Genomic DNA, 15642 nt, shown 5'->3' with positions numbered 1-15642 from the left:
ATGTTTCATCCACAGTGACGAAACGACGCTTAAAGTCCTGCGGATTCTTCTGGAACAGCTGCAAACCGTCCTTGCAACACTTCACACGATTTCGTTTTTGGTCAAGCGTGAGCAATCGCGGCACCCATCTTGCGGGTAGCTTTGTCATATCCAAATGTTGATGCAAAATATTATGTACCCGTTCATTCGAGATGCCCACAGCACTAGCAATCTCACGCACCTTCACTCTTCTGTCATCCATCACCATATCATGGATTTTATCAATGATTTCTGGAGTAGTAACCTCAACAGGGCGTCCAGAACGTTCAGCGTCACTTGTGCCCATATGGCCACTCCGAAAATTTTGAAACCACTTATAAACTGTTCTAATCAAAGGTGCAGAGTCACCATAATGTTTATCAAGCTTCTCTTTAGTCTCCTGAGGCGTTTTGCCTTTCATAAAGTACTGTTTAATCAACACACGAAATTCTTTTTCGTCCATTTTTTTGAAAATCACTCGACTTCCTCGATTCAAACGAATGCCAAACACAAAGAAATAGACCGATCTGGCTGAAACTTGGTGTGTGTTCTTCCAAGAGATGCTACTAACTAAACATAATCTCGATACGCGCTAGTGGTGCTATCTCTGTGACTTTGCACGGACTATTCAAACGATTCTCGTAAAGGGTATTTTGAGTGGAGAGGGCGCATCGACAGCAAAGGTCATTAGCGCCCCAAATGTCCATTGATTCTCAAACTTATTTCCACTTTACTTGGGATGGAGGCGCCACGGTAGCCGAGCGGTTAGAGGCGAGACCTGCGAAGCTAATATGCATTGTGGCACTGGGTTCGATTCCCGGTCTTAGGCCTTGGATTTTATTTAATAGTTAATAAAAGAAATTTACAGTAAAGTATGTTTGTTAGTCGCCTCCGTCCTTGACACCTAATTTGGTAGTTGGACGTTAAGCCCTGCCTGAAATAATAATCGATTACTTTACTTACGCTACATTTTTTTTTTTTTTTACTTGGGATGGCCAATGTTCTAGCAACCTGTGTCAATTCGCCTCTAATGCTGAACCTCGACCAGAAATGTTGGGTGGAGCTGCAAGTACAGGACAAAAGGGAAGAATATGTTATTATTATTTTCAATTTAAGGCCCATCAACTTCTGAGGTCATGGACACTTGAAGCTTTTTCCAGTACACTGTCGGCCTCCGGGCCGTGTTCACTCGTTACTGTCCATTGCCGGAAGCCCCTAAGAAGAGAACATCTCACAGAAGAGTATGTTATTATAAATCGTATGACTAAGAAAAGTAGCGTGTCTTGTTCTCCGAGGCACCTCAGTTAAGAAGCTTATTGTACCATCTCCTATACCAGTGATGACGAACCAATGAACCGCGGGTCAGACACTGACTCGCGCAAGCTTTTTCACTGACCCACAATTGCTAAACAACCATTTGTTTGTTAACGCGGGTTGATTTAGATTTTCTAATTGTGTGGATAATTTATATTCTATCTGTATTTTTTTCAATCACGCATTGACACAAAAACAAATTTAAATGCTATCTAGTAACCTTTTAGTTTGATCATTACAGTTCTAAAACGTAAATGACGACAAATGCTTTTGTAGTATTTGAAATAAAGCAAAAGTGTTTACAAAAATATAAAATAAAATGTATAATTTTACTCATATTTTGTTTGTTAAAAAAAATCGACAACCCAAAGCAAATAACCATATTCAGATTTTTCTTCAGATAAAACACACTTTTGTAAGGATTTGTTCAGTTATGTTTGTAAAAAGAGACTTCCATAGCACTTGTTTCGTCCCGTTTTACCCGTTAAACCAACTGAATTTTAAAGATGTTTAGTTGCGCACATGGGCATTAGTGACCCAAGAGCTAGTACCAAAATTAGAATTAGTGCTAGAACAAAAAACTCGTATATAAAAGTGTATTTGTTCTTATTGGTGAACCGTGTTATTTCAAAAATCGTGTAAAAAAAAAGTTGAATGTAGTTGAAAAGATGCCAGAGTGGGTGCCAGCCGGTTATTTCGAAGGAAGGTTTGGTTGAAAGAGCTAAACTTCAATAAGAGATATAATATAAATGAAAAAAATATTGAACATAATGGATTTTATCATAAAGATGGCAGACAGAAAAAGTGTTTCCCAAGCAATAACAGAATATAGTGATGGTTATCAGCCATCTGAAGTTAATATTGCATTACAATAGATAAGTGAGTTCCGTGCCAATAATAAATTTATTTGTACTGTTGTCATGGTTTCAATATCTTTAATAATATTTTCAAGGCTTTCTTTTTGTAAGCGTGACTGTATGTAATAATAACGTCAGATTTGTAAATAATGTATGTAATCCGTGGTACATATAACTTTTTTCCTGAATTTGTGTCACATACTTCGTCAACTTTAAAACATTCACTTTAGTTATACCTTTAACTATAACCTTTAGTTATAGTCGCTTCCACTTGAGGGAGCTAATAAAAGAAAAGGTTTCAGCTTTGTTTACATCTACATATAAATAAATATATACAGGTTGAACCAGTAAGTAATGTCCATAGACCTACTGTGTGTAGTACATCTAAAGTAGAGTTCAATAACGTATTGGCCAACTTCATATTTTTCCCTGTTCTTGAGTGACGTCACTTTAATTTTTTTTTTCCTAAAATCATTACTTTTTTGCAATAAAAATTGCTATTACTCAGAAAGTTTTAGTCCGAATACGATTCTGATGACGCGGTTAGAAGGACAGATAAATTTTCTAAAAATTGACACCATTTCGAAGCATAAGTTATTCTCCAAACAGCCTCAATCTTCCTCCAGGATACTGGAAATATGAAAGTAATCGAAATTTTTAAGAAAACTCATTAGGCCCTTATGTGATCATTATCAGACCTAGGTGCTGGCCACTTTTTAGTAAAAGTTTCCTTGTCTAATGGGCTTTCAAACGGTATATCATTTTCCAGGATTCCTTTTATCTTCGTATGAGAAATTGCGTTTGTTTTACAAGAAAACGTGTTCACGAGCACTCAACAGTGTTAGTTTATCAAGTTGTTTAATTCATTGTAAAACTCTTTTAGATGGACCAAAAGTCAATTTTTAAAGTAGACTGTTTTAAAATAAGGAAGTCAAAGGTTACAAATTGCACTTTAAACATTTACTTCTGATGTCTCTGAAATATTTGAGAAAATGTTAGGTAATATTTATTTTTTCTTGAGCTCAGTGGTGTTCACTCAAATTGTATATGGTTCAGTGAAAATTCAATTTTTGTAAAATTGGCAAGGTCGCGATACTTTTCTTTTAGCGATGGGAAACATGCTGAATTGTTTTGAACATAAAGTCAGTTTTTCTGTCATTTTTTTAAAAAAAAGAAAACATAAAACACAATAAGTTATACAAAATATAAATGGCAATGGCCACTGCCGACTGCCAGAGTTTGTTGAAATTGATTAAACAATAAAACATTTTTTGCAATAAAATAATAATGTTATTTTAAAAAAAGCGCTTATAAAATTTAAAACACATCAAGCAATGAAGAAAAAAGGAATATACGAGTATTTATAAACACTTGGAAAAGTTGGCTAAACTGAGAGAAAGATAACATTTCATATTGTAAATAAACATAACTCTACTTCTTCAATAATACTTTATAAGAGATATTTCAAACTTCAGGGCGTCATCAAGGAGGCCTTCTGGGAGAATTGTGCGGAGACAGTGATAACATCTAACAGGAAAGTAGGCTGGTGGAATAACCAGCTGAAGGAGCTCCGCAGTAAAGTTAGGAAACTGTTCAATGTAGCTAAAAGAAGGGGTACATGGAAGGAGTACCGTGAGGCCCTAACTTCTTACAACATAGCCATTAGAAAGGCTAAAAGAGATGCTTGGAGGAAGCTCTGTGAAGAGGTAGAGATGACCTCGGAGGGGGCTAGGCTCCATCGCATAATATCAAAAAGTCCAGGGGGTGCCCTGGGTACCATCAGGAACGAGGAAGGGATTTTTACCAAATCGGGGAGAGACACATTGGAGTGTCTCATGAGAACTCATTTTCCCGATTCGAAGGTAATTGAGTCAGGACAGCATGGTGAGGATACTCTGGGACCCGATAGGTGTCGGGGGACCAGGGAAACCTGGGCCGTGGCTAAATACTGCATTACCTACAATAAGGTGGCCTGGGCTGTAAATTATTTTAAGCCCTATAAATCCCCGGGTCCTGATGGCATTTTCCCTGCCCTTTTGCAGCAGGGGAAAGATTTAATTACTCCTATTTTATGCAGGATAATGAGGGCATGCTTGGCACTCAACCATGTCCCTAGGGCATGGAGGCCTGTAAAAATTATCTTTATTCCAAAGCCTGGGAAGAGAACTCATACCCAGGCGAAGGAATTTAGACCAATTAGTCTAACATCGTTCATGTTGAAGGTGCTAGAAAAACTGATTGACATGTATATTAAGGAGGTGGCTTTAAAGCAACGGCCTCTGCATGCCAATCAGCATGCCTACCAAACAGGCAAATCTTGCGAGACAGCCCTCCATTGTCTGGTTAAGGAGTTGGAGGCTTCGGTATTTTGCAAGGAGACAGCTGTGGGCGTGTTTCTGGATATTGAGGGTGCCTTCAGTAACACTACCTACAGTTCAATTGCCTTGGCGATGGATAGACATGGCGTAGAGTCCACTGTTTCAAGATGGATCTGTAACATGCTATCGTCAAGGAGAATCACAGCGACCCTTTTTGGGGAATCGCTGGAGTTAACGACAGTTAGGGGGTGCCCTCAGGGGGGGGTTCTATCCCCGCTCCTTTGGTGTATGGTCGTAGATGAGTTACTTGAGGTGCTAGACCTTCGTGGGTTCTCGGTCCTTGGCTATGCAGATGATATTTCTGTAGTGGTCAGGGGTAGACATGAGACAATCGTGGCTGAACTCATGCAGGAAGCTCTCAAGGTTATAGAAAATTGGTGTAGAAGGGTAGAGCTTTCAGTGAACCCTTCTAAAACTACTCTGGTCCCCTTTACAAGGAGAAGGGATAAGGAGAGCTACAAAAACCTTCGATTTTTTGGTAAAACTCTGGATGTGTCGGGTGAGGTCAAGTATTTGGGCATTGTCCTGGATACCAGACTCACTTGGAAGGCGCAGATTGAGAGAGTTACATTAAGGGCTAAACAGGCCCTTTGTGGAATAACTAGAACCTGTGGGAAGACATGGGGTCCATACACGTACAGTCATACCTATCATCACCTACGGTTCAGTGGTGTGGTGGAGGAAGACTGAACAACAGACGGCAATTAAGGCTCTAGCAAGGGTGCAGAGACTGGCCTGTCTGATGATCACGGGGGCCTTTAGTAGCACCCCTACTGCGGCGCTGGAGGTACTTCTGGGGTTGGCTCCGCTTCAATATGTTATTCAGGCGGAGGCAAGGGCCAGTGCGTACAGAATGGCGAGCAATGGGCAATGGAGGCGTATAAGTTCCTGCATTGGCCATATGATTATTTCAGATAAGGTCGACCCTGGGCCGGTTATTGACATGGCAGGGGACAGTATCTGTCCTAAATACAGTTTCGAGACTCCTTTTCAGGTGTGTATTAAACCAAGGACTGAATGGAGGGTAAACTGGACGGATCAGTACCGGAAGGGAGGCATTTGGTTTACCGATGGCTCCAAGATGGACTGTGGGACTGGGTCTGGAGTGTATGGGGTTAAACCCGAGGTACTCATTGAGAGATCTCTTGGGAGATACGCCACAGTCTTCCAGGCCGAGGTTTTTGCTATTAAAATATGTGCTGAGGAAAACCTGCGGATGGAACCTAGAAATAGGGAGATTCGCATCTTTTCGGACAGCCAGGCTGCACTGAAGGCTCTCGTATCCTTCAGAATCACCTCTTCCCTGGTCTGGGAATGCAGGAAGGCCCTAGAACTAGTGGCGCGGCACAACAAAGTTCGGTTGGAATGGGTGCCGGGTCATGTGGGTATTGAAGGGAATGAAAAAGCTGATTATCTGGCCAGGAATGGGGCTAACACTCCTTTCATCGGTCCAGAGCCTGTCCTGGGGATCACCAGGGGTTCGGTTCGCGCGGCTCTCAGAGATTGGATCTGGAGGGAGCACGAAAAGAACTGGGTGATGTGTCCTGGGGTTAAACACAGCAAGACTTTGATGCCTTGGCTGTGTAAGCAAAGATCCAAAGAGACCCTGTGTTTGGGCAGAAATCAGATTACTCTGATTACAGGCCTATTCACGGGGCACGGTAGGTTCAAGAAGCATCTGCGCAAGGTGGGGCTTATCAGCTCGGAGCCGTTGTGCAGATTATGTCAGGAAGAGGAGGAAACGGCCTCTCACCTGTTGTTCGATTGCGTTGCAATCGAAAGTTTGCGCTATGAAACCTTTGGAACGTTGAGGCCGAAGGAGATAGTAGCGCAAAAACAACTAGTAGGGAAAGTCCTTGACCTCTTTAGGAGGGGAGGGTTCACCTACTAGAACTAAGAAGGGACTGGCACAATAAGTCTTCTGTGGCTGCGGTGCCTTGGGGTATAGGTCCCGTCCCATCTACCATCTAATCTAATCTTATAAGAGATATTTCAAACTACCAACAATAATAAGGTAAGTGGGGGGAAGATGCAAGTATCGTCATATTTTGCATATCTACAACTGGATGGCAGCAATTCCTACGTTAAAGTGTGTAGTAAACAACTGTGAATACCGTGCTTGTGAGTATTTCTATTTATATCTAGTTTAATCGTCGTTAAACTGAAAATTCAACACTTTGAACTTGGCGAGGACACATTATAATATTTCGTTGTCGATACTTAAGGTTTGGTGACGGATTGACTGGTTAAACGTAATAATTCCGTGATATTTGTGTCGTGTACATCTTGGTGAGTACGTGTTAGCTTGAAACAACATGACTGAAGCCTTAGTACAAAAATAAACCTATGTGGCGTCTTCCTCCAGTGCTTGGGGTAAGATGCCACCTATTGAAGTGTTTCAATTTCATATTGATTCTCGTTCATTATTACATTATAATGATATATTTTATAATATTAAATCAATATAAAACAATTAATGACACACGAAATATAGTTTTTGTATAATACATTAATATTATTAACCCTTGAGCCGTCACCTTATGTGAAGTGCCATAAGCCGTCACCTCGGGTCATATTGACCCAGCATTAAAAACTATTAAATAAAAAGGAGAACTAACTAATATCATGTTATAGGGAATAGAAATCAAAGACAAATTTTTTTGGCAGCTGGCCCTTAACAACTGGATCCATTCTAACCCGGGACGCAGAATCACCAGACTCAATTTGGGTCTTTGCTGAGCGCCGCGTGGAATAGGGCAGCCACTGTTGGAAATGGCAGCGTGGGATTTTCTGCATGCGGAATTTATCCATACGATCCGCAAAAAATTCCAGAACATGCTTATACCATTTCTGACAATATGAAAGAAAATTTGAATGCCACACAAGGAGTTAACGCACCTCTGGAAATAGCTTCAACAAGCAGCAGCGGTGCCATCACTTCTTTTGAAGAAATTAGTCCTATCCCCAGATTTCAGAAACCCAAGCAAACTCGAAGAAAGAAACAAACTGCTGAAGTCCCTACGACGGTGGAGAAACGGGAGGCATTGAGAAGAGAGGCTACTCTGCCGACAAAAAAAGGGGGAAAAGTACTGCAGAAAAAGAAAAGGAAGGAGAGTTCATCTTCAGCATCCTCCGCTCCCGATAATTTGGTAATGACCAGTGGTGAGAGTGACATTGAAGAGGAGGACGATGATTTTTGTATTGAGTGTAAAGGATATTTTTGTGACAGGAAGGGCCCAAAATGCGATTGGCTTCAATGCATAACATGCAAGAGATTTGCAGCAAAGACAATTTGCATTGCAAAAAAATGTTAAAAATTAAACAAAAAATGTCTTTTGTTCGGTGTTCCTTCCCCTCAGTGTTTAATCAGAATATTTTGCTGTTTGCCTAACATTAAATTTGTAATTTTTTCTTTCTCAATTTATATCTTAAGATATTGTTGCATCTTCCCCCGCATCAACTGGCATCTTCCCCACATGATGGGGGAAGATGCCAGTTTTGACAAATTTCATTCAAATGCATTTTTAATGGTTTTGCATTTAATTAAATATACTAATATATACGAGGGTCGTTTGAAAAGTCCGTGCAAAAATAAAAACTACTTAATTTTTTGGGGTAAACCTTTTTTATTTTTCAACATAGTCTCCTTTTAGGCTTATACACTTCGCCCAACGCTGCTCTAGTTTGTTGATCCCTTCCGAATAATAGGATTTGTCCAAGTCTGAAAAATAGCAATTCGTTTCTGCAATCACCTCCTCGTTTGAATAAAATCTTTTTCCCGCCAGCCATTTCTTCATATTGGGGAACAAATAGTAGTCCGAGGGAGGCAAGTCTGGAGAATAGGGGGGATGTGAAACGAGTTGGAACCCTATTGCCATTAATTTTGCGACCACAACTGCTGAGGTGTGAGCTGGTGCGCTGTCGTGATGGAAAAGGACTTTTTTGTGGGCCAATCGTGGGCGTTTTTCTTGCAGCTCGGTTTTCAAACGGTCCAATAACGATGAATAATATGCACCTGCAATAGTTTTACCCTTTTCCAGATAGTCGATGAGGATTATTCCTTGCGAATCCCAAAAGACAGTCGCCATAATCCCTCCGGCCGAAGGAACGGTCTTCGCCTTTTTTGGCGCAGATTCTCCCTTGGTAACCCATTGTTTAGATTGTTCTGTGGTCTCAGGAGTGTAGTGATGTATCCATGTTTCATCCACAGTGACGAAACGACGCTTAAAGTCCTGCGGATTCTTCTGGAACAGCTGCAAACCATCCTTTCAACACTTAGCATTTCGTTTTTGGTCAAGCGTGAGCAATCGCGGCACCCATCTTGCGGATAGCTTTGTCATGTCCAAATGTTGATGCAAAATATTATGTACCCATTCATTCGAGATGCCCACAGCACTAGCAATCTCACGCACCTTCACTCTTCTGTCATCCATCACCATATCATGGATTTTATCAATGATTTCTGGAGTAATAACCTCAACAGGGCGTCCAGAATGTTCAGCGTCACTTGTGCCCATATGGCCACTCCGAAAATTTTGAAACCACTTATAAACTGTTCTAATCGAAGGTGCAGAGTCACCATAATGTTTATCAAGCTTCTCTTTAGTCTCCTGAGGCGTTTTGCCTTTCATAAAGTAGTGTTTAATCAACACACGAAATTCTTTTTCGTCCATTTTTTGAAAATCACTCGACTTGCTCGATTCAAACGAATGCCAAACACAAAGAAATAGACCGATCTGGCTGAAACTTGGTGTGTGTTCTTCCAAGAGGTGCTACTAACTAAACATAACCTCGATACGCGCCAGTGGTGCTATCTCTCTGACTTTGCACGGACTTTTCAAACGACCCTCGTATATGTAATTAAAGAATAAAAAACAACCTGCACGTTGATACATTTGGTGTTGTTTTTCGATAACCCAGTTTCCTACAAAACGGAAATGAGTGTTAAGTGTGGCATCTTCCCCCCACTTACCTTAAATCTACTCAAAACCTAATATCCCTTAAACAGTTTGAATCGAATATTTCCTACTTACAGAAATCTAATAATTTTTAAATTTTTTGTTGAGTTTAAAATGGCCATTCTATCAGCAAATTCATTGCTGAGAGCAGGTTTAATCACCGTAATTACCTGTGGATTTATAAATAAATTTTCATGCGCACGCATTATTCGCACTTGCAACAAAATTGGTTTCATACCAGAATTATTGTTTCTATGTTGAAGGAAGCCAATGTTTGGTATTGTATACGTTAACTAGAAATTTGCATTTTCATTAAAGATAATGTAGCCAATTCCGTCTATATGAATATTTTACTTCAATTTACTAAATACAAAGACAAGAAATTGTTCTAGCCGTCTAGGTTTTTCTTGGTAACGCTGTTCGCAATGTAACTTGTATAAATCTAAAACATGGCCAAGCTCTGTATATCTCGTTAACTTGGTCTCATTAACTTCAACATTTGGATTTGTTCTAATTGATGATCTGTTGCCAGATATTTGATCTTAGTCTTTGAAAATATATAATAAACTAGTATTAGTAATAATACCTTCTTTTTTTGAACTTTATTATTATTTATAACTACTACAAATGTAAAAAATTTGATCTTATTGGCTTGGTTGACTTGTAGAGTGATGTAAGAGCAATCACCAAGTAGTGAAACTCTTTCACAATGAATTTAATCATATCAATAGAACTGTAGACCATTTCCACTTCAAGCGACGAGGTGAATTATCCAGACAGTTGAGGAGAGGAGAACTGTGGTACGAGAGAATTAGGACGAAGAGCTAGTAGACGGTGAAACGGACTTTACGGTAGCGAGACTTAATTAGATCGGTGACAAAAGGGATGAGAAGTTGAGTTTGATTGGGTGAGGTTAAATATGCAGTATGGTGCATACAGGATTTTCCGCAGGATTTTGGATTGCAGCGTCTGTATGCGTTTGGAGTTTTTTCAGGATTTGGTTGAGCCTCACACTTCTGCTCCATATATCAACATCGGTCTTATCAGTGTCTTTGTAGATAGAGATTCAAGTCAAGGTTTGAGCCGCGATCAATCAATATTGAAGTAGTTCGAAACGTCTAGTTAGTTAATTCCTTTCTTTAAATTATTTAATATTCACAGCCTCCTTTATTTCTACTATATAAAATGTTAACACTACTATTCGAAAAACGCTTTAACCTAACACTTACGAATAAAATAGAACTTGCAAATCCCTTGCTTGACAGCTAAATGATTCAATCTTCTATGAATTTAAACTCTCCAATCTCGAATCTTAAGAATAACAGTGAATGCTCCAACCATTCTATTCATAGCGACCTAAATATCCAAACTTCACAATTATTCTCCCATTGCAATCAATTAATCCAAACCCAAATAGTTCACTAACCCATGAACCCTCCGATGAATACTTAGACGCTGAAGGTTCTGCGATATTTTGAAGTTTAATTTCAACACCTTAGATTGGCTGTCATTCAGCTCTAATGGCGATCAACAATAGATATACATCATGTTTGCTTGTTGTATGGATGCATGAAGTGGTGCCATAGCATTTAAAAATAACAAAGATCAAGTATACAATGATATTGAAACGGAGTTAATGCGTAAATACGTACTTGTATATGTACAGGATGATCCATTTAAAACGCACCAATCGCTAATAACTTTTTAGGAAAGCGGAATTCCGATAAAACCCACAAAGTAACCTATGTGTTTTTTTTTTTGGTCTAGTTTTCAAATTTTCCACCCCCGATGGTGTATCTTCATTTTTGGCGGAGTTACGGCCAAAAACCTAATCGGGGTTTTATAAGGACCACTGGTTTTGACAATGATTATGAAAACTTCGTACAAAAATTGTGAAAAATGGTCCAGAGCTTTGTAAGTGAGAGATCCCCAGTTCGAATCCCGCGTATACAGTCATTTATAATACTTCATAATACTTTTTTTGTTTATAAAATGTAGTCATACTGGACCACTAGACCAACAACCTGACAAGATATTCTTACCGTAATCATTGGTCAAGAAGTCTTGCATGCGGGGTACGTTAACATGATGTGATGGTATTGCTTTTATATGATGATAAAACAAATTTATCCTGATTCACCCACAACCATTACATTTTTAAAATCTTCAATTATTATTAATATAGTTTTTTGCGCCACTAATAACATTTTTTGTAGTCAGAGGATCTCCCAAAACGTGTATTTCTGGTGGAAAATTAATATTGAAAACCGTTCACGAATAGATAAAATTGTAACTTTGATCTTAAATATCTCAACTAATATTAGGGATATCGAAACGTGGTCAACGTCATTTTTCACAACTTTTTATGTAGTTTTCATAATCATTGTCAAAACCAGTGGTCCTTTGGAAACCCCAATCAGTTTTTTTAGCCAAAAATGAAGATCAGGGGGTGAAATATTTGAAAACTAGACCAAAAAAACATATAGTTTATTTAATGTTTTTTTTTCAGGATTTCCGCTTTCCTAAAAAGTTATTAGCGATTGGTGCGTTCTAAATCTTTTATATCTTTTTTAAGCTTAAATAAAAAATTGAAATATCTTTTTTATTTGTTCTTATCTGTTGAATCATACCGACATAACTGTTAGGGATTTATGGGATAAACGGTTTTATACATAGAACCGGTTTATGTGCTACAATAAATTTGAAAAAACAAAGGATTGTCATGAGTTTTAATTTTTATAGCTCAAAGGGTGTTAGTGTAAAAATTTGAGAGTCTGTTCTAAAACTAGTGGAATTTATTTGTTTTTCAATGTGTTTCAACACCGAATTGAGAAAAATTAGAAAGAAGAGGAAGAGCGGAAATGGCGCTGACCAAATCTTTCCCCTAGTGATATGGAACACCTCATAACTGTGTCCTCTTTTTGGAACAGTGGTGCCAAACCGATTTCAAATTTTTTTTTTTTCAGGAGCTCAAATACTATAAGAATATGCAAAAAAAAATATAACGTTCCATTTGAAAAAACAAAGTTGGATGCTGTATCTCGAGATACAGGGGTTTAAAAAAATGGGTCAATCACTGAAAATAAACTAGACTAAAAATGATTAAATACGTGTTTTCTATTTTTTCGAAATTTCCCGCCGTTAAAAAAAAAGTGGGTGGAGCCTGTAACCATGGTTACCCTGTATGTTATTTTTTTTGGTTGTGTAAGAAAGAATGGCTGCGAAGGATAACCCAATTAAAGGAGCAGAAGAGAATAATTCTTTGCTTGTAAGGATGCTGAGAAAGGAAACGTTTAATTGGGCCTTTATTTATATTTAATAGCCTTTTTGTATTTGTATAATTCCTTTGTACAGATCCAGAATAAGCCAATTAACTTACGAGGATAAACAAGTTTTTACCCACTTTTTCATATTTTAAAAAATCATTCATACATGTGAGAATCTGTCTCCATTCTTTTTCAACTTAAAACATGGGATAATTACCATAACTAAACTAGAGAACCAACTAATACAATTTAAGATTGAGAGTATAATGGCAGAACAGCAAATAACGGGTAATGCACAGACAGATTTACGAAAAACTGCAATAAATACTGTGTAGCTGTTAGTTTCTTATATGCACCTTAGAAAGAAATATTTTTAGGCTGGCAACTATCACAGCTTCATCTTTAACTGTAAGACATACCGCCTTGCCACTATTTCTATACTTATTTGCTTTTTACTTTTACTGACAATGCCATGAGTGATAATGGAAAATGTTGCTTATAAGAGATATGTTCAAGTTTCTTGAAGGTGTCCAGCCTGAGGAATCTTTTAATATATTACTGTAAATTACTTGTAAGATTATGTCAAACAGGATATGAATAAGTTGAAGCACTATTCCTCAAGTGAGAGATATTCTTTGCATACAGAATCAGCCAGCCAACACATTTAAATGTGATCCTTTATTCCGGAATTCAAGTCTAATATATTCCAAAATTCATATTAAGAGATAAAATATAAATATTTTTAACTTTTCCCTCTTAATGCTTGAGTTGGTTGTATTAAAACTGTCCGGTAGGACAGTTGTATAAGGGTTGATCGTAACGTTGAAATACACCCAACTTTGACAAATCTTTTTCTCTTTCTCTATAAAAGATAAAATACCCTCCTTTATAACTGTAATTTTTTCATTGTTACATAGATTAATTAGTTTTCGAGAAAAACGATGCCAAAAATGGGCAAAAATTGTTCTTCTTGTTACCTTTTTTTGTTTACAACGCGCTACCGATTCTCATGAATGTGACACTTGCTTCGGAATTTCATGTAGATGTGCCTTTTGGGGGTCTCGATGCTGTACATCGAATGGAAGAGGAGTTAGCCCCATGTATGTAATAAAGCCCCCTCCAAAATTATTATTACTAAATAACACCATCAGACATGTAAAGAGATATCTCGATAGGCAATTCGATGGGCGTGTTATATCGACACGGGGGGCGATTCAGTGGCCACTGAAGCGGATTCGACACCTATGGACTATTTCCTTTGGGGATATCTGAAAAACAAGGTGATTATTCATAACTTATTTCTTTCTTTCCTTATTTCTGCTTATCTAAAAGCATTACTAAATCTAGGTGTATCAGAATCAAGCCGGGATTGCATCTGTAGATGAACTAAAGCAGAGAATAATAGATACCTGTAACTCGCTTAAAGCCGAATCTATTTCTTTGGCAGTAAGGGGCAATTGGCAGGAAAGAGCATGTCTATGCATCTCTAATGGTGGAGGCCAGTTCGAGCATGATCTGTAATATTAATGAGGAGTAAAATTTATAATAAAATAGTACTTTTTTTCTTATTCAATCAAAAAAACCGTTATAATATTATCATTTTGACATTTCTTATAAGAATCATGTTTTCATTCATAACTTCTAAAATATCGCTCACAGAAAAAAACCGTTCAGGTAAATTTTTCTTAAAAAAATAGAGGAATCTATTTCTGAAATAAAAAGCGCACCTTCCCATTTGAAAAAATGAAGTTGGTGCCTGTATCTCGCTTCTGGAAGCACCGAGAAAAATTTACGAAGTAAATTTGGATTCCTAACAAAAAACTAAGGGAACACGTACTTTTTAGTTTTTTTCTAGCTATCTTAGTTTCCGAGAAAAAGTCGTTATCCATATAGCTTGGGACCCCTGTATAATGAGGTACTTTTTTTTGGCATTGGCTTCCGCCATCCAGCCAGCATCGTCTAGGTGCTTATCACTAGAATATCAATCACTCTCCATTCTTACCTACAAATACATTCGCTTCACACATTCATCCCTCTACTATAAACAACTATTTACGTAAACTACAACTAATGGATGGATTAGTACTCTATATTCCTGCCATTCTTATAGCTTAACCGAAATTAAAATCACGTAATCCTTCTCTAATCATTTTCTTCCATTCATTCTAATCGACTATAACTTTTAGATAAACTCACATTTCTTTGCTGTATTTAAAATTATTGGTACTTTGCATTGCCAGTAAAGACTAAACATAAGTCTTAAACATTGTAACATTTCATTAACCTTTTTTTGAAAGAATGTAGGGCTTATTTTTCTATTTTTTTCTAAATATATCTCCAAGGGATATTTGAATTGCTAACTAAAGGTAGGGGAATCTATCCCTTTTTTTTGTAAAAAGTGTATCTTCCTATATAACATCAATAGGTTCATTGTTAATTAAAACTGTCCGGTAGGACAGTTGTATAAGGGTTGATCGTCAAAAACTGCACGAAAAAGCGTAACGTTGAAAAACACCCAACTTTGACAATTTTTTTCTCTTTTTCTATAAAAGATAAAATTCCCAAATTTTCTTTAAATTATAGGGCGAACCCTCCTTTATAACTGTAATTTTTTTGCAACAACCCATATCTAATAGGTTTCGAGAAAAAAGTTGCCAAAAATGAGCAAAAACAGCTTTTTCAAAAAATCTTCTTGTTCTTGTTGTTGTTGTTGTTGTTCTTCTTCTTCTTGTTGTTACCTTTTTTGTAAACAACGTAGCGCCTAAACGCGTGAACCGATTTTCATGAATGAGGTGTCATTCGATTCGGAATTTTATGTAGATGTGCCTTTTGGGGGTCTCGATCCTGTACA

This window comes from Rhodnius prolixus, unplaced genomic scaffold, assembly GCF_049639745.1.
Source record: "Rhodnius prolixus isolate KJV_2025 unplaced genomic scaffold, Rpr scaffold_6, whole genome shotgun sequence".
Taxonomy (NCBI): domain Eukaryota; kingdom Metazoa; phylum Arthropoda; class Insecta; order Hemiptera; family Reduviidae; genus Rhodnius; species Rhodnius prolixus.
This window is presented reverse-complemented; position numbering follows the sequence as displayed.